Raw genomic sequence first — 23,645 nt, 5'->3', positions numbered from 1 at the left:
ACTACGGTGTCAAATATTCATTTAGCTCCCAGGACTAGGTGCACACTTATAATCAGAAATCTCAAGGAAAAGCGCTTTCCTTTCACATTGTAATTGGTTTAAGGGAATCATCTCCCACATCCCCTATTTCCAAACCATCTTCACTTTCATCCTTTTGAATGCCACTGGGAAGATACTGAACTTTATTTTTTTCTGCAACACAAAAGCTCAGCCCTCAGTACTTGTTATATACATAAATATTAGGAGGATCTGCTGATGATAGTAGTTCAAACAAATTCTGTGGGCTCCTGTAGAGTGGAAATGGATGGGGAGCTTGAGAAATGTGTGAGAAGAATGTGTGGGGAAAAAACACTGTCGACAAATGTATAGAATTATACAAGAAGTTTGACCATAGGACAGAAGTAAAGATAGAGGCTGAGGGTGAAGCTGTGGGAAATAATCACTATGTTCATGTCTTAGAAGCTTTGCCACCTACTGCTATTAAGAATATCTTGGGCTTCCCTGGTGGCACAGTGGCTGAGAATCCGCCTGCCAATGCAGGGCATATGGGTTCGAGCCCTGGTCCGGGAAGATCCCACATGCCACGGAGCAACTAGGCCTGTGTGCCACAACTACTGAGCCTGTGCTCTAGAGCCCAAGAGCCACAACTACTGAGGCTGAGTGCCACAACTACTGAAGCCCGTGCGCCTAGAGCCCGTGCTCCGCAACAAGAGAAGCCACCACAATGAGAAGCCCGCACACCACAAAGAAGAGTAGCCGCCACTCTGAAACTAGAGGAAGCCCGTGCACGGCAACAAAGACCCAACGCAGCTGAAAATAAATAAATTAATTAAAAAAGAAAAGAATATCTTTATTAGGGGACATTGAGATGTATATAAAACCACACCACAGAAGAACAATAGTAGAGATTAAAATAAGGGGTCCATCTTCAAAGAGAAGAGACAAAAAGTCTTTTGTAAAAACATCATCTCAGTGGATATAGAGAAGAAGATGGGAAAGAAACTGACAAAAATACTAGATACTAACATCTACTTCGGTCATTTTTGCAAGTAAACAAAATCTGATCCCTTGAAATGCCTGCTTTTATAATTTTTTTTAATTCTAAAAAGTATTATGCACTTCTCTGACATTTTAAATGGCTTATAATAAACAACATCTAATCTTCAATTGATGATGGAGTCAATTACGAATACCAGTGACAACCATGAGGGTCTAAAGGTGGGTATACAGGACCACTGTCTCCTAATCTCAATAACCAACATATGTGAGTTCCACCGCTTCATTGTGATGGTCCAGCCTCTCTTTGCCTTCAGTCTTTCTTTCTTATGGCTGTAGATGTGCCACTTCCTTCTAACACCACCACACCCTCTCAGTCTTGCCACAGCTTCTTCAACCACCCCTGTCCTGGGCGTCCTAGATAAATAGACTGATTAGAAGGCTGTGTGAATAAAGGTCTGAGTCAAATGGTGGGTTCAAAGCAGAGCTAGGAACTTTCTCCTGAGTGGAGAAATACTAGCCTAGGCACCCAATGACCACGGCTTTACCATACAGGCTTTGTGGTACTTCTCATCTGTGCAGAAACCCTTTGTTTCCTATCATCCTACATGGAGCTATCTCAGACATATGAGGCTGCCAGATGTCTGACCTTCACAGACAGATGGGGCCAAAGAAAACTAAACCTGGAGAAAAAAGTACTTGGAAAAAGGGACAGAGAAGGGCTCTTTTTTTTTTAACTGAAAAAAGACAAGAAAACATTAAATAAGAAAACTTTTCAAAGGTTAGGAAAGGGGTAAGAGAAAAGGCTACTTTATACATATACATTTAATACAATAAGTCACCTACATTATGAATTAATTTCATTAAATCTTTAAGTCTAAAGGAGGGAATATATTTTATTTTATTTTGGAAAGTGATAGAGAAAAGATTGAAATTTCCCCAAGAGGTTCAATTTCAAATTATAATAGTTCCATGTAACCCTAGCAATTTCTTCTGATTGTAAACTTTTACAGTGAAATGTTTACATTATGATTGATTTTTAAATATTCATAATGTTTTAGTAAACCTAAACCCTAATTTTTTAATAAGCCCTAAAAATTTTGACTTAATTTTTCTCAGCTGGCGTCAGTCATTACTTATATTCCCATATATTCAGAGAAATGTTATTCACTTAAAATGCTTTCTCAAATGATGTGACTGACAAGGGATTAATCTCCAAAATATACAACAGCTCATACAACTCAGTATCAAAAAAAAACCAAACAACCCAATCAAAACATGGGCAGAAGATCTAAACAGACATTTCTCCAAAGAAGACATATGGATGGCCAAAAGGCACATGAAAAGATGCTGAACATCGCTAATTATTAGAGAAATGCAAGTCAAAACTACAATGAGGTATCACCTCACACCAGTCAAAATGGCCAACATCAAAGAGTCTACAAATAATAAATGTTGGAGGGGGTGCAGAGAAAAAGGAACCCTACTACATTGTTGGTGGGAATATAAATTGGTAGAGCCACTATAGAAAACAGTTTGGAGGTTCCTTTAAAAAACTAAAAACAGAGCTACCATATGATCCTGCAATCCCACTCCTGGGCATATATCCAGAGAAAAACATAATTTGAAAAGACACATGCACCCCAATGTTCACTACAGCACTATTTACAATAGCCAAGACATGGGAGCAACCTAAACGTCCATCAACAGATGAATGGATAAAGAAGATGTGATATACATACATACATACATACATATATATATATATATATATATATATATACACACACACACACAATGGAATACTACTCAGCTGTAAAAAAGAATGAAATAATGCATTTGCAGTAACACTGATGGACCTCAAGATGATCATACTAAGTGAAGTAACTCAGACAAAGACAAATATCATATGATACTGCTAGTGTGGAATCTGAAAAAAAAAATGATACAAGTGAACTTACATACAAAACAGAAACAGACCCACAGACATAGAAAACAAACTTATGGTTACCAAAGGGGAAGATGGGGAGGGATAAATTAGGAGTTTGGGATTAACATATATACACTATTATATATAAAATAGATAACCAACAAGGACCTACTGCATGTCACGGGGAACTATACTCAATATTTTGTAATAACCTATAAAGGAAAAGAATCTGAAAAAAATCGATATGTATGTATGTATAACTGAATCACTTTGCTGTACACCTGAAACTAACACAACATTGTATATCAACTATACTTCAATTAAAAAACAAATTTCTCAAAACACTGTGAAATTCTGGAGGAGTTTGAATTGCATGTTTAAAAGCCATTTCTTAACCACATACCAAAAACATCCACATGTCATTCATGGCATTTCATGGAAACTTTGGGATTTTCTTCTTAACACTACACAATTTTCAGTGTTTTCTAGATTCTGGAGGGAAAAAAATGAACTAATTTTATCAGTAAATATGAATAATTCTATCAACCAATATATTTGTTCCTGAGAAACGCTGCATTCTATTAAATTGCACCCTGAAAGCAAGGTAATTTACTGGGAAAATAAGACTGAGGGCAGACCATTCAAAACCCATGCTTCCAGAGCACTAATTAAAAAAAAAAAAATCCTTACAAACACACCCACACAGGCCATATCCTCTTCATCTCTGCATTCCCTACAGGGCTGATATTGGGTCCTGCATACAATAGATGCACTATAAATGTTTCTTGGCTAGAGATAAATCCTGTGCTGATCCCTGTGAACTGCAGAAAACATGTCCAGGTGAAGACAGTTCAGTTATGAACTTCACTCTAGGTTGGAAATTAAAAGTCCAAAAATAGAGAAGGGGAGCTTTAGATTGTGTTTGTTAAAAAGTGGCATGGAAGGTTGAGAATCATGAATCTAAGAACAGAAACAGATAGATGCAGGTTACAATAATTAAAAGATAGGCCTTATTTTTGCCTATATTCCAAAAATCGGATATCTGTTCACAGTTCTGTTTCTATTCAAGGTTTCAGCCTAATTCTTTTTAGGGAACAATTTTCCTCCTTCCTGTATGTTGTGTTTCCTGGTTGTGTGTCCTGAATTACCCTGGGTAACAACCTGTTTGCATCTCAGTCTTTGCTTCTCCTTTTCCAATCCCTGTCACATAAGACTTGTATTTGCACTAAAACATATATTACATGGCTTCTACATACATATACATACACATTTATGTACTCAATAATTATTAAGGTGATATATAAAAAGCATGGGCATTTACATAGCCCACTATAGTTTTTTCTATTAACACACAAGCAGAAACATAACAGGATTTTGATGTGGTGTGAAATGGAGCAGAGGAACCCAGATGTAAAAGAGATTTTATTATGACCGCGTTCACAAAAGGACAGTATCAGAGAGTTCCAAACATGTACAACGTATATGTTCTGACAAATGTGAATTAAATTACAAGATTTCAGAGGCTGACACAAAATCCTCAGGTAGCAGCAAGAAGAAAGGCAAAGGCACTGAGAAAAGATGTGAGGGTTTTCTCTCTTCATGATGCCAAGATTCCACTAAGGACAGAGACTACAAATCCATGATTATCTGAAGCTTCTTAAGGAGCTAAGTCTCTTTTTTTTTTTTAACTTCTCCAAGTTTTTTAGTTAACCATAAAAAGAAGAGAACAAGTTTTCTAGTTCAGGGTTATAAGTCAGCTTTATTATTTTAGGGACTTTATCCCAGCTTTCTAAAATTTCACTTGGTTAGAAAATCAGAAAAATCCCAAAAGGAAGAAAATTTTCTTAAAAGAGCTTGCCAAATAGACATACAGAAATAACTTTAATGAATACTTTTTTTAAATTATGTTTTACATTTTTAAATCTAGAAATACCCTACCACTGATCTAGTAAGTACTTTAAAGTATTAAAACAAAAGGTATTCATTAAATAATTTGCTCCCTTTGTCTCATCTACACACTTAAGAAATAAAATGAAATAGGATGCTGGACCATGGGAAAGAATGGATAACAATGCTGTACATTCAACAATAAACACTCATGACAATGAAAAGATAACCAACTGAAGAAACTCACAATTAAAATGAAAATATGTGCTCCTATGTAATCTAAATAACTTTCCTGTAGAAAATGTCTTAGTATTTGCCATTTCAAGCCAATACAGCTATAGTTTAGATAATTCTGAAACCACATGGACACCACCCTCAAAGAAGAGAAAGCAAACCAAAGTGATCATTTGTCTAAGGAAGAATCATCATGAGACCATATAACCAGTCCAATCTCACTGGTGCAACAGAGGATGAGGTTTGCTGCAAAAATGCATAAGTAACAGGGATATTAACAACTCTGAAAGGCTTTAACTTCCCCCTACACTCATTCTGTATCCAGTAAAACAGTGACAACAGCAGCACGCAAATATTGGTTGAATCCTTTCTACTACTCCTAGTGAAATGTTTTTCTTGAGTGGTTATTAAAATAAGATAGGTTCCTATTTCTAAAAAGAAGTAGCACCAATTGTTCTGAATGGTCAGCACATCTTTTCTCTTTGCCTGGAATGACTCCTGCCCTGATGCCATCCACCACAGTCTAGGGAGGGCTGAGTCCTGTCTAGGAGCAGACAAGGGATCCAACGTAGGCCAGTCATTCCCTGGGACTTTTCCAACCAGAATTGCACCCCACCTCTGCACCCCTGATGGTGGCAAAACAGAGAAAACACCAGCTTAGAAGCAAGTGTCTCTAGCTCTGTAGAGAAACTGGACAGGGATCCTGAACTACCAAGTACTAAGAGTAAAGATGAGGATAAGAAAGACAGCACAGATAACATGGGATCCCTGGTCCTAGCCCTTGAGGACCAACTGCCTGGTTACCTGACTTTCTAAAGCGTGGCTGTCAAGTTCCTATTTCTATTCTGTCACATTACCCTCCCAATAAATTCCATTTTTTTCTTAGTGACTTCAAGTTGATTTTCAGTTATTTGTAACCCAGAGTGCTAGTGTTGGTACACGTGAAAATACATGTACAAAAGGATGCAGAGCTACTGTGAAGCACTAATGTCAGAGCTAGAGCTAAGTAACAATAGATGTGTTGTTTTAAAATCTAAGAAAAGAGGATTTAAGGTTGATTTTGACTTATATGATGGCAGGAGAGGAGGGTTTACTAGTAGTTAAAGGTTTCACAAAGCTACCTCACAAACCTACTATATATAATATTCTATAAATTTTTACTAAATTATCATATATTAAAATTACTTATTTATTCTTATAATTTACAGGGGAATTTATATAACTGCCATAAGTCATGGGGCATGACCTATTAATCAGTTATCTGCACCTGTAGGATGCCTGAATGCTTGGACCAATTACTTTAATCTGGCATCCAAGTTGCTATGATAGCATGTATTCAAATTTTAGGCATAGCACCTAGAGGGAAATAAACTGACTTGGCCTTGTAGATACCACTTATAAATTGATGGCACCCATAAGTAGCCAAGAAATGTCATAGGAATTATGAGAGGGAAATCAGTTTGTTACACCAACACTGGCTTTAAAGATTTCTGGCCATGAGGGAAAGAGTTCTTTAATTAAAAATTAAAGAACTAACAGCAAGGGGATTTTGGAAAAAGCCACAAAAGTACACCAGGGACTGATGGAATATGTAAAGAAACTGCTAAGAAGACATAAAGTAAACTACATTTTCTGTATTTCATTACCAAAGGATTTTTTTTCATGTTCAGTTCATTTACCAACCATTTATTGAACTTGATATTAAGCATTATGGGGGATATCAAGATGAATGAGACACAACTGATACTCTCACAGGTGCTTACACAAATAAATACAATACAAGAAGTAATTGCCAAAGAAGAAGTAAAATACTATGGGAGTTCAGAATGAGAGAGACCTCAAAGAGGGAGGCTCTGAATGATGGATCAAGCAAAACTGGAAGACTTTCATTTTAGATAATCAAATTCTGAATACTAGAGTCACAAAGAATTCAATAGGTAAGATGTTGGGGGGAAATGTATATCCAAAGACCAGCAAAGACCACTCGTAGCATAATAATTGTTATCGATATTTGGATGTAATTTGATAATTTAACAAAGAACCTTTGTAATATTGTAGGAGCACAGCCTAGAAGAGTTGAACAATTTCCATTTGAACCCTCATGAACAATGGTTCTTTTCTACCCTCTGGTGGAAGATTATTTGGATGGACTCCAGGGACTCCATGTACACTGCCTGCCCATACGGTTCAAAGATGTGTTTTTTCCTAGTTACCCTGGACACAGACAACCAAACTCTTTCTTCATATTGCTTAAGGAAAACTGAGCTTTGAGAAGTGTTGCAACAGCAAGTCACAGGGAACTGAGAGATCATCTTTACTTATCATTCCTCTCTCCAATATTGATTCTAGTTTAGGGAAGGTGGGGTTTTACTTATTGAAACACAAAGGCCAAATCGATCAACTTAGTTTTATCAATCCTCCCCTGAAGCACCTGACTCCCTCAATAGTCACTGTTTCTCCTAATCATTCAAGGAAGACTCAATCCATATAAAAGTTTTTAAAAAATAATAATTCAGTTCATACTTCTTGACTGACCCCATCACAATTAGTTCCTTCTATGGGCACAGAGTAACTACGGCATCGGCAGGACAACCTGACTTTAAGGAACGACAACCAGGTGGCTATCCACCCCAGTTCAAATATTTCCTCTCATATCAACCACAGGCCCTTTAATTCAGACCCCTGAGAGATAAAACAGGTTTAATAAGGTCAAAAGAGACAGCATCATAGATGAAACCATATAAACAGACACACTGAAGCATAATTTCAACATAAGCTGCAGAACAGCTACATGGAGAACATGAGCTCAAGAAGCAGACAAACCAGGTCTTGGGCAAGAAACTTATGCGGATGATAATAGTTTGTATACTTTAGAGGGTGGTTGTGAGGCTAACTCGTGTACAAACTGCTTAGAATAGTGTCCAGTAAAACAAAGGCTTTTACAACCCAGTGATAAGGATAACGTATATTTAGAGGGACCAGGTACTAAGCCTTTAGGCATCACAGACAATCCTTTATCCTGGGGCTCCGACTCTGCCTGAGGTCTGGTACTGGTCTTGGTTCTCTTGGTTCAGATCAACCTGGGCATTTCATTCTGTATCAGCTGTGGGCTGTTAGGCTCATTTGCTCATTCACTTCTTAGGTCCATCAGTTCCTATTGATTCTTCTCCAGTACTTCTATTTCTGTTGTGGATTATACTGTGCTTTTGCACCATTCCATGAAATTCAACCACTTATTCAAACACTTTTTTTTAACAGCTATAGGTGCTACCCTACAGCCTTTCTTGATACTTCCTTTGGCTAAAGTAAAAGGAGCTATGTATTTACAGTTCTTTATGAGTTTTATTGAGAATGTTTAGTTCATTCCCTATCTACCTATGTATCTATCTCTATCAATTTTCTTCTTTCTCACTATCTATCATATTTCTCCATTGTAACTACAAAGCTGCCTCTAAAGAATCAAATCAGAACAGAGAGCCCATGGTTACATACTGACACTTTCAACATAAAGTTTATTGAACAAGTGTCCTTGTCCCCATGGTGAGCCATAGCCACCCCCCACCTCTGCAGGAGCCCGTCCAACACTAGCAGCTGTGTGGCTAACAGGGTCTTAGTGCTCCAATCTGGTGTCAGGCCTGAGCCTCTGAGGTGGGAGAGACAAGCTCAGTACACTGATCCACCAGAGACCTCCCAGGCCCACATAATATCAATTGGCAAGAGATCTCCCAGAGATCTCCATCTCAACGCTAAGACCCAGCTACACCCAACAGCCAGCAAGCTCCAGTGCTGGACACCCTATGCCAAACAACTAGCAAGACAGAAACACAATCCCACCCATTAGCAGAGAGGTTATCTAAAGTCATAATAACTTCACAGACACCCCAAAACACACAACCAACTGAGGCTGTGCCCACCAGAAAGACAAGATCCACCCCACCCACCAGAACACAGGCACCAGTCCCCTCCACAAAGAAGCCTGCACAAGCCACTGAACCAACCTCACCCACTGGGTGCAGACACCAAAAACAACAGGAACTGCGAACATGCAGCCTGCAAAGAAGAGACCGCAAACACAGTACGTTAAGCAAAATGAGAAGACAGAGAAATATGCAGCAGATGAAGGAGCAATGTAAAACCCCACCAGGCCAAACAAATGAAGAGGAAATAGGCAGTCTACCTGAAAAAGAATTCAGAGTAACGATAGTAAAGTTCCAAACCTTGGAAATAGAATGGAGGAAATACAAGAAATGTTTAACAAGGACCTAGAAGAACTAAAGAGTGAACAAACACTGATGAACAACACAATAAATGAAATTACAAATTCTTTAGAAGGAATCAATAGCAGAATAACTGAGGCAGAAAAACGGATAAGTGACCTGGAAGATAAAAGAATGGAAATAACTATCGCAGAGCAGAATAAAGAAAAAAGAATGAAAAGAATTGAGGACAGTCTCAGAGACATCTGGGACAACATTAAACACACCAACATTCAAAGTACGGGGTCCCAGAAGAAGAAGAGAAAAAGAAAGTGTCTGAGAAAATATTTGAAGAGATTATATTGGAAAACTTCCCTAACATGGCAAAGGAACTACTCAATCAACTCCAGGAAGCACAGAGAGCCCCATACAGGATAAATGCAGGGAAAAACATGCCAAGACACATATTAATCAACTATCAAAAAATAAATACAAGGAAAAAATATTAAAAGCAGCAAGAGAAAAGCAACAAATAACATACAAGGGAATCCCCATAAGGTTAACAGCAGATCTCTCAGCAGAAACTCTGCAAGCCAGAAGGGAGTGGCAGCACATATTTAAAGTGATGAAAGGGAAAAATCTACAACCAAGATTACCCTACCCAGCAAGGATCTCATTCAGATTCGACAGAGAAATTAAAACCTTTACAGACAAGCAAAACATAAAACAATTCAGCATCACCAAAGCACCTTTACAAAAAATGCGAAAGGAACTTCTCTAGGCAGGAAACACAAGAGAAGGAAAAGACCTACAATAACAAACCCAAAACAATTAAGAAAATGGTAATAGGAACATACATATCGATAACTACCTTAAATGTAAATGGATTAAAAGCTCTAGCCAAAAGACATAGACTGGCTGAATGGATACAAAAACAAGACCCATATATATGCTGTCTACAAGAGACCCACTTCACACCTAGGGACAGATACAGACTGAAAGTGAGGGGATGGAAAAAGATATTCCATGCAAATGGAAATCAAAAGAAACTGCAGTAGCAATTCTCATATCAGACAAAACAGACGTTAAAATAAAGACTAACAGAAGAGACAAAGAAGGACACTACATAATGATCAAGGGATTAATCTAAGAAGAAGATATAACAATTGTAAATATTTATGCACTCAACATGGGAGCACCTCCATACATAAGGCAAATACTAACAGCCATAAAAGGGGAAATCGACAGTAACACAATCATAGTAGGGGACTTTAACACCCCACTTTCACCAATGGACAGATCATCCAAAATGAAAATAAATAAGGAAACACAAGCTTTCATGATACATTAAACAAGATGGACTTAATTGATACTTATAGGACATTCCATCCAAAAAAAAACAGAATACACTTTCTTCTCAAGGGTTCATGGAACATTCTCCAGGACAGATCATTTCTTGGGTCACAAATCAAGCCTTGGCAAATTTAAGAAAACAGAAATCGTATCAAGTATCTTTTCCAACTACAACACTATGAGACTAGATATCAATTACAGGAAAAAATCTGCAAAAATTACAAACACATGGACGCTAAACACTACACTACTAAATAAGCAACAGATCACTGAAGAAATCAAAGAGGAAATCAAAAAATACCTAGAAACAAATGACAATGAAAACACAACGACCCAAAACCTACAGGATGCAGCAAAAGCAGTTCTAAGAGGGAAGTTTAAAGCAATACGATCCTACCTCAAGAAACAAGAAACATCTCAAATAAAAAACCTAACCTTACACCTAAAGCAATTAGAGAAAGAACAAAAAAACCCCAAAGTTAGCAGAAGGAAAGAAATCATAAAGATCAGATCAGAAATAAATGAAAAAGAAATGAAGAAAACAATATCAAAGATCAATAAAACTAAAAGCTAGTTCTTTGAGAAGATAAACAAAATTGATAAACCATTAGCCAGACTCATCAAGAAAAAAAGGGAGAGGACTCAAATCAATAGAAATAGAAATGAAAAAGGAGAAGTAACAACTTACACTGCAGAAATACAAAGAATCATGAGAGATTAATACAAGCAACTATATCCCAATAAAATGGACAACCTGGAAGAAACGGACAAATTCTTAGAAAAGCACAATCTTCCAAAACTGAACCAGGAAGAAATCAAAAATATAAACAGACCAATCACAAGCACTGAAATTGAAGCTGTGATTAAAAATCTCCAGATGGTTTCACAGGCGAATTCTATCAAACTCCTTCTCAAACTCTTCCAAAATATAGCAGAGGGAGGAACACTGCCAAACTCATTCTACTAGGCCACCATCATCCTGATACCAAAAGCAGACAAAGATGTCACAAAAAAAGAAAACTACAGGCCAACATCACTGATGAACATATATGCAAAAATTCTCAACAAAACCCTAGCAAACAGAGCCCAACAGCACATTAAAAGGATTATACACCATGATCAAGTGGGGTTTATCTCAGGAATACAAGGATTCTTCAATATACGCAAATCAATCAATGTGATAAACCATATTAACAAACTGAAGGAGAAAAAACATAGGATCATCTCAATAGATGCAGAAAAAACAAAATTCAACACCCATTTATGATAACCATCCAGAAAGTAGGCATAGAGGGAACTTACCTCAACATAATAAAGGCCATATTTGACAAACTCACAGCCAAAACTGAAACCATTTCCACTAAGATCAGGAACAAAACAAGGCTGCCCACTCTCACCACTATTATTCAACATAGCTTTAGAAGTTTTAGCCACAGCCATCAGAGAAGAAAAGGAAATAAAAGGAATCGAAATCAGAAAAGAAGAAATAAAACTGTCACTGCTTGCAGATTACATGATACTATACATAGAGAATCCTATACATGCTACCAGAAAACTACTAGAGCTAATCAATGAATTTGGTAAAGTAGCAGGATACAAAATTAATGCACAGAAATCTCTTGCATTCCTATACACTAATGATGAAAAATCTGAAAGAGAAATTAAGGAAACACTCCCATTTACCACTGCAACAAAAAGAATAAAATACCTAGGAATAAACCTACCTAAGGAGACAAAAGACCTGTATGCAGAAAACTATAAGACATCGATAAAGAGATTAAAGATGATACAAACAGAAGGAGAGATATACCATGTTATAGGACTGGAAGAATTAACACTGTGAAAATGACCATACTACCCAAAGCAATCTACAGACTCAGTGGAATCTCTATCAAACTACCAATGGCATTTTTCACAGAACTAGAACAAAAAATTTCAAAATTTGTGTGGAAAGACAAAAGACCCCGAATAGCCAAAGCAATCTTGAGAAAGAAAAACGGAGCTGGAGGACTCAGGCTCCCAGACTTCAGACTATACTACAAAGCTACAGTAATCAAGACAGTATGGTACTGGCACAGAAACAGAAAGATAGATCAATGGAACAGGATAGAAAGCCCAGAGATAAACCCATGCACATATGGTCACCTTATCTTTGATAAAGGAGGCAAGAATATACAATGGAGAAAAGACAGCCTCTTCAATGAGTGGTGCTGGGAAAACTGGACAGCTACATGTAAAAGAATGAAATTAGAACACTTTCTAACTGTATACAAAAATAAACTCAAAATGGATTAAAGACCTAAATGTAAGGCCAGACACTATAAAACTCTTAGAGAAAAACACAGGCAGAACACTCTATGACATAAATCACAGCAAGATCCTTTTTGACCCACCTGCTAGAGAAATGGAAATAAAAACTAAAATAAACAAATGGGACCTAATGAAACTTAGAAGGCTTTTGCACAGCAAAGGAAACCATAAACGAGATGAAAAGACAATCCTCAGAATGGGAGAAAATATTTGCAAACGAAGCAACTGACAAAGGAGTAATCACCAAAATGTACAAGCAGCTCATGCAGCTCAACATTAAAAAAATGAACAACCCCATCCAAAAACGGGCAGAAAACCTAAACAGACATTTCTCCAAAGAAGATATACAGATTGCCAACAAACACATGAAAGGATGCTCAACATCACTAATCATTAGAGAAATGCAAATCAAAACTACAATGAGGTATCACCTCACACCAGTCATCATCAAAAAATCTACAAACGATAAATGCTGGAAAGGGTGTGGAGAAAAGGAAATCTTCTGACACTGTTGGTGGGAATGTAAATTGATACAGCCACTATGGAGAACAGTATGGAGGTTCCTTAAAAAGCTAAAAATAGAACTACCATATGACCCAGCAATCCCACTACTGGGAATATACCCTGAGAAAACTATAATTCAAAACCAGAAATGTACCACAATGTTTACTGCAGCACTATTTACAATAGCCAGGACATGGAAGCAACCTAAGTGTCCATCGACAGATGAATGGATAAAGAAGATGTGGCACATATATGCAATGGAATATAACTCAGCCATAAAAATAAACGAAACTGAGTTATTTGTAGTGAGGCGGATGGACCTAGAGTCTGTTATACAGAGTGAAGTAAGTCAGAAAGAGAAAAACAAATACCGTATGCTAACATATATATATGGAATCTAAAAAAGAAAAGGTTCTGAAGAACCTAGCAGCAGGACAGGAATAAAGACTCAGAGGTAGAGGATGGACTTGAGGACATGGGGAGGGGGAAGGGTAAGCTGGGACCAAGTGAAGGAGTAGCACTGACATATATACACTACCAAATGTAAAATAGCTAGTGGGAAGCAGCTGCATGGCACAGGGAGATCAGCTCTGTGCTTTGTGATCACCTAGAGGGGTGGGATAGGGAGGGTGGAAGGGAGACACAACGCAGAGGGCTTATGGGGATATATGTCTACATATAGCTGATTCACTTTGTTATACAGCAGAAACTAACACAACTTTGTAAAGCAATTATATCCAATAAAGACGTTAAAAATTAAATAAAGTAAAGTTTATTGAACAAGTTAGAACGATAACATAAGATTTTACCTTCGGGACACACAAGAGAAATTATGAAGCAGCGAATGCTAAAGGAGAAGTTTACATTTACTAACAGGATAATCAGCCACATGATGTACCCACACCTGGCTGCTATCCAAAGCTGGACAAGAGAAGATTTTAAAAAAACAAACAAACAAACAAAAAACCCCATCAAGAATCAATTTTGCCAGTAGCAACCAGGTAACTTTTCAAGTAAACAGTACTAAATTGGAAGGTGCACATTTCAAAAAAAATTGGGGGTGTTTTAAGATAACTGATGCCAATCAGGAAGCAGGACTCTGTCTTCTGAGACTGTACTAAACAAAATGTTCCATCTGATCAAAGAAGGAATAAAATTCTGAGGCATCAGCTTTCAAAATATACACAAATAATTGCCTTTCTTATAAAAGTCTGGGAAATCATCCATGATAATATCTATGTAGAAGCAGAGTCTACCCACATGTGCTAAATCTCAGTCAGAGGAACCCACCACCATTCTGCTCTTTCTCACACTTGCGAAAGTATTTTCCTTCTATGTGCACTAAAGTAGCATAAGATAGTACAACTAAGAAACTGTATTTTAATAGTAAAATGGAGAGCTAGTGGGAAGCAGCCACATAGCACAGGGAGATCAGCTCAGTGCTTTATGACCACCTAGAGGGGTGGGATAGGGAGGGTGGGAGGGAGGGAGACGCAAGACGGAAGAGATATGGGAACATATGTATATGTATAACTGATTCACTTTGTTATAAAGCAGAAACTAACACACCATTGTAAAGCAATTATACTCCAATAAAGATGTAAATAAATAAATAAATAGTAGGTAAGAAATTTATAGGTAGAATTCAATATTGTGCTATCATTTCAATTAGCATGAAATTAAAATGAAAATATAAACACTAGTAAAAAGCAATTAGTGGTAGAACAGTATATGCAAGTACAGGTGAAAATACCAGCACCACAGCGATTCCGAAGAAGACCTCTTCTCCAAGAGATCCACCCCCCAACACCGAAAATGTGAGATAAGCATATAAGTGTGGGGGCAATTAATTTTAACTAAAACTAACCCTTCCTATCAGAACAAATATCAAGTAGCATGTATCAGATAATTTTCTTCAAGCATTTAAGTACTTCTCAATTTTTTTTTTAACAATTGGCACATCCATCCAACACTTCTTTTTATTGGGAAAATGTATGATTCTTTTAATCCATGTAGGTATTCTAAAAGAACTAGAATATTACTATAACTGCCACCAATTTTGTTTCAGACATAGAAGTCCTAAAATTTTTATTCTGAAATTACTTCTGGCTCACAGAAAATCTCACACAGGGCAGTTGAGCTTTATACCAGTTCAAAGATACCATCTGACATCTGAAAAGTTACAGAAGAAAGCCCTGAAATCTGATATTTTATTATAGATTTTAACACCATAGAGAACGTAAAAAGCTCTCCCTCTTTCCATGACAATTTTTGTCATGTTTATAGGGACTGTAAATATTAAAGCTAAGGAGTGCTTCAGCTATGCATGTCTTCTTGTTCTTTAACAAAAGAAGAGGAGAGGGAATGAAATTGTAATTATTCCCAAAGTTATCTTCTACCTTAAATCTCCCTTGATCTCTGAACCCCTCCCCCTTTCACTTCTCTGTTCCCCTTACACCAAAATTCCCAAAAAAGAGTAGTTAATCCTAATTGGCTCCACGGCCTCTTCTCACTGTCATTCTTTTTTCGTTCGTTTGTTTTTTAAATTGAGATATAATTGACATATGACATTTTATTAATTTTAGGTTTATAACAGAATGTGTGTGTGTGTGTGTAAGGCAAAACAGTTACCACACATCAGTATTGGCAATGATCTTTGACACTGAAAGTAAATGCAACAATCATTTCATTCTTAAACTTATTTTAATCAGGCCTCTGTCCTCTCACTCCACCAATGGTCAGCAACGGCCTCACTCTGCCAATTCCATGAGCACTTCCCTGGATCTCTCAGCAGCAACTGACACACCTGACCACCCCCCTCCATCCTTGGACTCTTCACTTAGGCTCCAAGGCTAGTTTTCTTCCTACCTCACTGGCTCTGCCTTCTCAGTCTCCTTTGCTAGAGGCTTCTCTTCCCAACTTCTAAAGATGGAGTTGTCCCAGGAATGGGACCTTGGACCTCTTTTCATCTCTGTCTATACTCCTTCCTTAGGTGATTCAAAAGTCATGTCTCAAATGGTTTGAATGCCATCAATGCACTGAGGGTTCCCAAAGTTATACCTCCAGGCCCTACCTTTCCTTCATCCTCAGACTCATATATCCAACTACTTATCAATGCACTGACAATTCCTTACAGATATTTGATAAGAATCTCAAACTTGACAAGTCCAAAACCAAATTCCTGATTTCATACCTTCCCAACCCTGCTCCTCCCCCCACCATTCTCCTTTAGGCTCTACCATTAACACACTCGATGATGTCTCTAGTCCAAACCTTGAGAATCCTTGATTGCTCTGTCCTATATCCTACATCCAATCCAATGGCCAGTTCTCTTGGGTCTACTTTCAGAACATATTCCAAATCCAACCAGTTCACAGCACCTCCACTGCTTTCCTCCTAGTCCAAGCCACAATGTACCTCTGGATGATCACAACAGCTTCTTAACTTGTATTTCTGCTGCTACTCTCCTACTCTTTCCCCTGCCCCAATCTACACACAGCCATCAGTTTTTGAAAATACCACTGCCTTGCCAAAAACCTCAGTTTCTGACTTAGAATAAAATGCTACACTCTAACCATGACCAGCAAGGTGCTATCTTTCTCACCAGTCCCCTTGTTTTCCGTATCTATGCTCCTTCTTGTTTCTTAAGAACATTAAGCCCCTCTAGACCTGCACTCTTTTCCTCCAGATACTCCCAAAGTTTACTCCCTCCCTTCTTACATATCTGCACTCAAACATCACCGCAGAAGTACCTTCCCTGACCATTTTACCAACACTCCCCTCCATGTTGCTCTTTCCCCTTGCCTTGCTTTCTTTGGTTTATATTCCTTGCACTTCTGCCTGACCATTATATTACAGGTGTTTATTATCTGCTTCTCATCCCCACTAAAGTAAAAGTTCCATGGTGACAAGGATTTCTCTATTTGCTCACTCTTAAATGTCCAGGGCCAAGAACAATGCCTGGCAAATAGTAGGTGCTCAAAAAATATTTGTTGAATGAATACATGAATGAATCATTTCTATACTCTTACTCATTTCTTACTGGGGTAGAGAATATATATTTCAATTATTTATTACTTTAATACATACAGTATAATGCCAAAAGGAGCCATTAAATATTTTCAAGTTATATTTTTAGAGCCTCATAATGATAGCGAGGGGATTTTTAGACAGAAAGAAGAGCATGGGTGCAACAAATAAGGTAGGAAATATTATAACATATTTATGGGAAGATAAGTAGTGCCCTACAGGAAATCTGGGGAAAGTTGGGGGAGAAGAAAGCAAGGTAGGTGAAAGATGAGGCTTGGAATAAGGCTGAAAGCAGACAAAGGGCAATCATGAAGGGTCTTATGTGCTGGCCTGAGTTTTGAGTGTTATCTTGTAGGCAATAGAGAGTCATTAAGCAGGGAAACAGCAATTAGAATTTCATCTGAAAAAAATTACTCTGGTGACATAGTTTATATGACCCACATAACCATGTCTGTTCTTAGTTGAGGTAGCAATTTTGCTGCTCAAGGTCTACACAGAAATAAGACATGCCACGTAAGTCTTAAATAATTATTTAACCTCTTTTCATACCTAAAAGGTATTCATAGTTTCTCGATCACAAACCTTTAACTAATTTTCCTAATGAAACATTTTCTCAACACGTTCCTATTTGAATATTTTCAACTTTAAATCAATTAGCTCTCCAATTCAAGAACACTTACATGACAGTCTTTAATTAACGCACACAGAGCCTCATGTATACACAGTGAATCAGTTAACTTACAACACTAAATGTTAATACTATATTGGGTATTCAACAAGAAAATTCAGTTAAGGCTTTTTTTAATTAGTGAAAAATTGGCATCTGATCATTCAGATAACAAAACAGTCTAAACTTTATCCAATACAAAACTCCAGATTAAAGTAAAAGAGGGCTTTCCTGGTGGCGCAGTGGTTGAGAGTCCGCCTGCCGATGCAGGGGACACGGGTTCGTGCCCCGGTCCGGGAGGATCCCACGTGCCGCGGAGCGGCTGGGACCGTGAGCCATGGCCGCTGAGACTGCATGTCCGGAGCCTGTGCTCCACAGCGGGAGAGGCCACAACAGTGAGAGGCCCGCGTACCGCAAAATAAATAAATTAATTAAATAAATAAAGTAAAAGAGAGCTCAGTTGGTCTAGACAAAGGCATATAAAAAGTCCTGTTTTTTTTTAGATTAAAACAGCACCTTGATTTAAATGTTCAAGAAGCAAAAGAACTTTAATATTCAAGGAAGCAAAATAACTTAGCTAAATGAACAATGTACGGTATCAGAGCCAGCTTAAATATCTTTTCTCTGCTTAGTAAGCAGGTTTATGATTAATACCAAGTCAGAGAGGATCTAGAAAGGGAATCATTAGGAAGAATAAACAAAGACAGGACCCAAAGTCCATGAGCAAGTGGATATTCTCTCACTGGGACTTCTTCATGTGTGCCTAGGACATTCACTGAATTGAGTCTAGGGACAAAGAAGTAACACACCACAGTTACGCCGTAGCGCAAACTAGCTCAATGTCTGCCTTCCCCATCCACTTTCTTAATAAGCCTTTTCTGGAAGTTCCCAACAATACAACCATGAGTGTACGGCTCTGCATAGCTATTCATTACAAAGATTCAAATTACAGGAGAATGGGGAAACCCCTAAAGATGTCTGTCCCCAGCTGGGAACACTTACAGAGTAGGTGTTAATCTTGGCCCGTTTCCTCCAACTCTATGTGGGCATCACAGACGAGGGTCTATTCCAGGACTCACCACCAGTTTATATAACTTATACAACTTCTGTTCCATAAATATTTAAGTATGAAGGAGCGGCATAGATGTTTTAAATTTTAAAAATGACCTTTAGACATCAACCTTAATATTTACATTCCTCAGAAGTCATCACATTTTAAATACCTCTGGCAAGAGGACACAGAGCAACCATTTCAAAATGGAAAAAAGCAAACATGTACAAAATCTGAAATATTTCCTATAATAGCATGAAAAAGAAATCTGGCTTTTCACACACAGGCTAAATGAACTATTCTTTCCTTCACGTGCTTCACATTTTCATGAACCCTTTCCTAGTACACCCCACAAGCTGTAGAACCCTGCTGGCAAAATGCTTCTCTCTGGGGAGAATTTTTTTTTAACTTGATAGAAAAAAGGCCTTGAATTTAAAGCAGTTTTTCTTTCACATCATAACAGTGCAGTGACCTCTATGCAAAATATGATGAAAAATGCAAGTCAGTTCTATTATATAAGGTAGAAAATGAAACTTGGGTTTGTGTCTACAAAGATATCAGATCTATAACTTTAGAGTTCACACAAGTGAAACAAAGAAAATATAAAATGATCCTATGAATGTAGGAACCCCTCCTGATCTCAAGGGAGACCCATATACTGCTGGGAAGCCAATTCTGATTACCAGCCTTCATCCCAAATTTCCTATGTTGTCAAAAGAGATATATAGAAATGCTGGTGGAGTCAAAATAAGATAAAAATAACTAGTACATAAACTGTACGTGGTATAACATTCCAATAAAATTTCCAACCCAAAGTAAATTCAAAATTTATTTAAATGAAAGGGGCATCAGACTGAGATTCAGAAAGAACGAGTCTAGTCTAATTTGTGAAATTCATGGCCAATAGTCCATAAATGCTTACTGACTTGGCTAAAGAGCTGTATGACCATGAGCAGGGAGGAGGTATCAAGATCATTATCTCTCCTTCATAAAACTGGAAAACGTAGCAATGAGGAGTGCTCAGTGGTTGACTTTATGATCTAAAATGTAGCAAGGAAGCAGAACCCTTTGTCCCTTTCTCCAAGACTGTGAATGGCAGTCTGTAATAGCTGAAAATAACCACCTGGGGCTTAAACCTAAGGAGAGACTCTCCTCCTGCAACTAGGAGAAAGATCACCTTTATCTTGAAGGCTATAAAAAACACTGAAAGGGATTTAGCAGTGAGGGGCAATGTCACATTTGAGTTTTAAAGTGATTACTAGCTAGAATTTTGAGGATGGATTTCAGAGGTATGGAATGAGTCACTGAAGCCAGACAAGACATTACTGCAGCAGTATAGGTGAGAGATGAAAACTAAGACTGAGGTGACAGGGGAGAAAAGAAATTTGAGAAACACTTGCAAATGAAATCAACAGGGTGAGTATGTGAAGGACAGGGAGATGTTGCTGCTGCTGCTGCTGCTGACTGCAGCTAATACTATTATCACTAAAATGTACTGTGTTTCAATGTGTCAGTCATTGTACTAAATGCTTATCCATATCATCTCATTTAATCATACTGACATCCTAGGAGGTCTATACTATTATTCTCCCCATTTAACAGATGAGAAAAATGAAGCTTAGAGGGGTCGAGCAGCATGTCCAAGGTCACATTAAGTGGTGGAGCCAGGATTCAAGCCTGAGTTGGCTGATGCCAAAGCCTGCAGGCCAAATCGTTCCTTATACTCCAAACCTCCCAGGATTCTCAATTTGTGGGTAACTGGAAAGTATTATTTACCTAAACATACCTAGTTTTTATTGTAAAACACTTAATCTCATACTATTTTTCATATTCTGTTCTTTCCTATGAGTATCTTGATGGTGCGATCTTTCATGATCATGTTAGTCTCTCCTTAACACAGCACATAGTGGGCGCCATGCTGGCTTTAGACACAAACAGGGGTATTCTGTAATTCTGTCTGAGCCCTGTGAACTTGTAGCTATAGCTGCTCTGGGATTAAATTGTGGAGAGTCTTCAATCCAACATACTCTTATCTTCTAACGCAGGAACCAGATAATCTGCATTCCCTCATTGCCTAGAATGCTTTTTAGTTTTCTCCAGGTTGATACAAGATCTGAGTAATCCTGATATTTACTGCAGCCCTACAAACGCGGGAAGGATCCACCATCATGCTATCAAACTCTAATGCCTATGTGCACATATTAGGACCTCACAAAGAGAAAATAAAAATATTCTAAGTTGAAGGCATGAAAGTTTCTTTTATCACTTCTGAAAAATGTGCTCTTCAATCCATTCTCTCCTAGTCAGACAATGCGGATGGTTACAGAGAGAGCAGAGGGTAACCCTGTGCTGAAGGAACCCATTAGGTTTTGGTCAACAATAAATACCTTTGAGATATTTAAGGTGTCACACCTCCTGCCTTCTGTGTGGTTCATTGCCTATGGAGGGATAATAAAATCTGCCAGGTTACTACCAAACCAGATTTGGTTCTGTCTGCTTTTAAGATATCCAAAGGGTCTCAATAATTACTAAGAAGGAGTCCTGTCTCCATGAGTACTAGCTGAAATCACAGTAGAACTGCTGAGTAGTACCTGCTCTATACCCCTCCTACCTCCAGAGAGGCTTTATAGATATAAATAGTTTAGACAGGTTCATGCTCTCCTTTTTCAGGTTCATTAAATGTAAAGTTTGACATGGTTCTTTGTCATTTTTGTTGTACTAGCACCAAGACAGTCAATAGGTTTGGAGTTTTTTTGTTTTGCTTTGTTTTCTTTTGGCAGACTTTTACTTTACTTGGAATCTTACGGTTACTCCACAAGTTCTTTAATGAATATCATGGTTCAAATAAAGACTTGAAGGGGAGCTGTAACAGCTTTATGTTGACACAGAGTGATCATTCTGGTATGAGTTACTATTTTATTTCATAGTGGTCAAGACCATGGACTCAGGAACTAGACTGCCTGGGTTCACATCATGACGCTCGTTTACCAGCTGTGTGACTTCCAACCAGTTCCTTCACCTCTCTGAGATTTCCTAACCAGAAAATGGAGATAATAACAGTACCAACTTCAGACAACTGTTGTAAGAATTAAATTAGTTGATCTTTGTAAAGAACTTAGAATAATGCCTTGAACTTTGGTAACACTATATATGTATTTATTACATATAAATAAAAATAAAAATACCTCTGGCCAAATACTGAGCTTTCGCCAATGCACTATACAGTGAGATGGAAAATCCAATTACAATGTGCTCAAAAGCTAATTAACCTTCAAATAAAATGTTTTACATCTATATATCATTATAAGAAATACACTCCAGCAAGGAAACTGCTCTTAAATAAATGCATTACTCCCTGTTTAGGAGACGTATACAAAAATGTACTAAATCTACATAATGTATAGAAAACAAATATAAGGAGGATTTGGTCTATTTATTATTAGACTCCATATAAGTAGATAACCTCAGCTACCCTATTTGAGAAAACACAAATATAAAATAGTTCTTGTACAATTTCACTTGCCTACCTAAATTTAAGTCACATGACACCAAAGATTAAATTTATCTCTGAAAATTAACAGGGTCATAATTCATCACTGTGAACTTTCATGGAATAGTTCTGTCAAAAATAAAAATACATACAGATCAGACCTAGAAACTACAAAACCTAAATTCTTTTTATTTTACAATCTATTTTTAGTAATAGAAAAAATTATAGTGGTCAGCAAAAAAATCACACTGCTATTTGTCAAAATTCCCACATCTCTAAAGTACTCACAAAGCAGGGAAAGAGAGAGAGCAATGGAAACAAAATATGCCTGAGAGGCATACTCTATTATTCTTTGGCATTTTTTCCCTTTTTTTTTTTTTTTTTCCTAAGATAGCCTGGGTAGAAGGAATGGTGATAACATACTTCAGGCAACTAAAACTACAAAGGTTGTCTTTAATTATACTAAATTCTGTTCACTATATATCACTATCTTAAGGTTTCATGGAACTCTCAATTCTGTGTTCTGTTGCATCTTGAAGTTTCATACCCGCTCACAGCACTATCCTTTAAAAGGAGCTTTTAAAGCATTCTGTACCCAGCTGTATTCCAGAAATGACTTTTAAGGTAGATAGTAAAATACTTAGAATATACCAAGATAAAATGAAAATTTTAATAGCTGAGTAGGACATGTGATAAAACATGGCAGATTAACCACCCAGACCTTCTGTCTTCTCTCCCTCTCAAAATACACGCCAGTAAAGGAAGAGAAAGTATGTACACCCACCAGGACAAAGAGAAAGTCAGAAACATTCAAAAATGCCGGAGAAACAATTACAGGTTTGTCAGAGCTTAGAAAGCTGCTGGTCAAGTGCCTGTCAGGGGGATACCAGTGAGATGTGAGCCAATTCACACACAAAACACGGACAGGCCAGGTTAACCAAAGACAGAGTGAGGAGCAGAAGTGTAAGCAGGAGGGCTGGGTAAAGTCTCCCTATGGA

The 23,645-nt window shown here is 37.7% G+C and overlaps 1 protein-coding gene across 2 annotated transcripts in view; it reads right to left on the bottom strand.

Moving 5' to 3' along the window:
• The window catches only part of CDK14 (cyclin dependent kinase 14), a 582,146-nt gene that overhangs the window by 463,074 nt on the left and 95,427 nt on the right, over positions 1-23,645 (bottom strand). The window lies entirely within an intron of this gene.

This window comes from Delphinapterus leucas, chromosome 9 (assembly GCF_059928025.1).
Source record: "Delphinapterus leucas isolate spDelLeu-1000000601 "Yukka" chromosome 9, BTC_Dleu_Yukka2, whole genome shotgun sequence".
NCBI lineage: Eukaryota > Metazoa > Chordata > Mammalia > Artiodactyla > Monodontidae > Delphinapterus > Delphinapterus leucas.
Note: the sequence above shows the minus strand (reverse complement) of the source record. Positions and strands in the feature narration are given on the sequence as shown.